This window comes from Octopus sinensis, linkage group LG18, assembly GCF_006345805.1.
Source record: "Octopus sinensis linkage group LG18, ASM634580v1, whole genome shotgun sequence".
Taxonomy (NCBI): domain Eukaryota; kingdom Metazoa; phylum Mollusca; class Cephalopoda; order Octopoda; family Octopodidae; genus Octopus; species Octopus sinensis.
The window spans coordinates 32,955,876-32,959,131 of NC_043014.1; the positions used below are offsets into that span (position 1 = coordinate 32,955,876).

Here is a 3,256-nt window from a genome sequence, read left to right on the forward strand (position 1 = left end):
GTGGTACCCTTAAATCCAGGAACTTTTCTATTCAACTTTTTTATTCAACATATTCCTCTCTCAGATTCATTACAGCAGTTCTTCAGTTTTTCTAAACCCTATAAAGGAACTCAGAATTTAGGGTCTTCCAACCAGGCCTTTCATGGTACCCTTAAAGCCAGGAACTTTTCAGCACCACTCATATTGATTCATGTTCAGTCACAGAAGAAGCATTGACTGATCTTCACAGTCACAGAAAATACATTCCCAAGAGAAGTACGCTTGCTTTGCAGACCTTGGAAAAGCATATGACTGCATGCCACAGCACATGCTGTACAGCAGTGGTTATCAACCAGGGTTCGTATGGTCCTTGGGGGTCTATATAAGATTATAGCTCTTAGTGGGGTCCATATAAGATTTTGTTGTTAAAATTTATCTGCAATAGTCGTAGGAGTGGCTGTGTGGTAAGTAGCTTGCTTACGAACCACATGGTTTTGAGTTCAGTCCCACAGCATGGCACCTTGGGCAAGTGTCTTCTACTATAGCCTCGGGCTGACCAAAGCCTTGTGAGTGGATCTGGTAGACGAAAACTGACAGAAGCCCATTGTATATATATATATATATATATATAATATATATATATATGTATGTATGTATGCATGTATGTATGTACGTGGATCTGGTAGACGAAAACTGAAAGAAGCCCATAGTATATATATATAAAGATATATATATATATATATATGTATGTATGCATGTATGTATGCATGTATGTTTGTCCCCGTAACTTAGTGGTTCGGCAAAAGAGTCTGATAGAATAAGTACTAGGCTTACATTACAAAGAATAAGTCCTGAGGTCGATTTGCTCGACTAAAGGCAGTGCTCCAGCATGGCCACAGTCAAATGACAGAAACAAGTAAAAGAGTAAAAGAGTAATAAATTAGTTCTACTTCTACAATACACAAAATGATATTTTAACAATTTTGTTTTATACAATTCTTAATAATATCTAATTATGAAAATGCAATAGGATGGCTAGGAAGATCCATGTGTGTTAGACACAAATCAAAGGGATCCATAGGAAAAAAATGGTTGAGAACCACAACAGTAGAGAGATTTGCAGGGGTCTAGGATTAACCCTTTCGTTTCTGTATTTATTTTGAGATGCTCTGTGTTTCTTTCAATTACTTTAAATATAACAAAGAATTTAGTAAAATAACTTAGTTATCATTCAGCTAGTGTTAGAAACATTGAATTGTGACTAAGGTTTGGTAGAAGATTTTAACTCAAAACTTATGAAAACAGGGCATTTGTACTCAGAGCCAGAGATGGTTTCAGCCAGGTTGGTAACGAAAGGGTTAATGTGCAACTTCTGGTTGCCCCAAAATCCTTGTATAAATACCCAGATGTTTGTGTCCAGATAAATGGTGCTAAGTCAAAATGTTTCAATGTGGGTGTTGGACTTCAGGTAGGAAGTGTAAGTATCACCTCTCCTTTTCATAATTCTTATGAACTGGATTGACCTGCACAGCCATTGTGGAAGAGGCATCACAATCGGTGGGTGTAGGATTAATTAGTCAACTGATGTTTGCAGATGACATGGTGCTACTTGGCTCATCAGAAAATTATCTCCTGCACTCAATAACTCACTTCACTGCTGAGTGCTACAAGGCAGGGATGAGGACTAGAGTTACAAAGACTAAAGCATTGGTCCTCTCACTTCCCAGAGAGGTTCAACCTCAGAAGGTTTCTAACATCTGCATAAAGCTGAAAGTAATTTGGGAGGGGATTGTGTCAGTTATATCAACCTTCGGGAATTGGCTAATATTTATTTTAGTAAGATCCAGTAAGATGAAAGGTGATGTTAATTGTAATTGCATGTTCTCTATTTTGCCTTTGAGCAGGTAAACTGAAGTAAGCAGAATTATACAAGTGGTTTGATAAGTTCTTGGCTTGGGTAAAAGAAAATACAGGAGGATCAGTTAATTATGATTTTATTCAACATATTCCTCTATCAGATTCACACACTTGTTGCAGCAGTCCTTCAGTTTTTCTAAACCCTGCAAAAGAATTTGGAAGGCTGGGCCCTTTCGTGATGCCCTTAATGCCAGGAACTTTTCAGCACCCCCTGTATGATATATATATTTCTTTACTACTCACAAGCGGCTAAACACAGAGAGGACAAACAAGGACAGACAAACGAATTAAGACGATTATATCGACCCCAGTGCGTAACTGGTACTTAATTTATCGACCCCGAAAGGATGAAAGGCAAAGTCGACCTAAGACACATACCTTATACAGAGACCTAAAATAATGATTGTATAAACTTATGAAAGAGTATCAATGTGGTCTGGTTACTCAACCTGCAAGAAACTGCAGGACAGTGTAGTAGTCGTTTTCATACATAAAAACAGCATGACCATATTTGGAATGCCTTTGTTTACAAATTTGTTTGACCATTACTGACCTGGGGTTAAACAACAACAACAGCTGTGGGTTTTAAGATTTAATTTTATTCCCATGTGGTCTCTAGTTTTGGTACCTTAATCTCACAGCCACTGAACCTATTAAGTACAAGATTCAAAGAATAGAAGATTAGGTGAATTGAAGATTAAATGAATAGAATAAAAGAATTTATAGAATAGAATATGGGATTGTCATCATTATAGATTACAAATGAACATCTTCACGATTTGTGAACATGATTTTTCTCAGGCCCAATATCTTTATCAGAGATCGATAATGAATAAATTCATTTAGCCATTTCAGATCAATACAAGCAAGAAATTACCATCATTATCATCATCATCACCATTATTCTTATTCTTCTTCTTATTATTATTATTATCATCATCATCATTATTGTTATTATTATTCAAGGTGGTCAGCTGGCAGAATCATTAGCACAAGGATGAAATGGTTAGCTGTATATCACCCATTGCTAAGTTCAAATTCCACCAAGGTTGACTTTGCCTTTCACCCTTGTGGGGTCAATGAATTAAGTACCAGTGAAATACTGGGGTCGATGTAATCGACTAATCCTCTCTCACCAAATTTCAAGCCTTGTGCCTTTAGTAGAAAGGCTCATTATTATTATTATTATTATTGAATGAGAGAGAAATGCATGCCATCAAAGTGACACTGGTGTAAAATATACGAAGCCCAGTTTACCCATCATAACTACCTGTCTGATAAGGGTACACCAGGCACATGCATCACAACCATATGTGTGAGACATGGTGATAAGATAAACAGCACATGACCTTGCAGGTGG

At 36.9% G+C, this 3,256-nt stretch overlaps 1 pseudogene; it reads right to left on the reverse strand.

Annotated features, from left to right (window-relative positions):
- Window positions 1–1,514, reverse strand: part of LOC118766813 — a 4,464-nt pseudogene extending 2,950 nt beyond the window's left edge.
- Window positions 1,515–3,256: the final 1,742 nt, after the last annotated feature.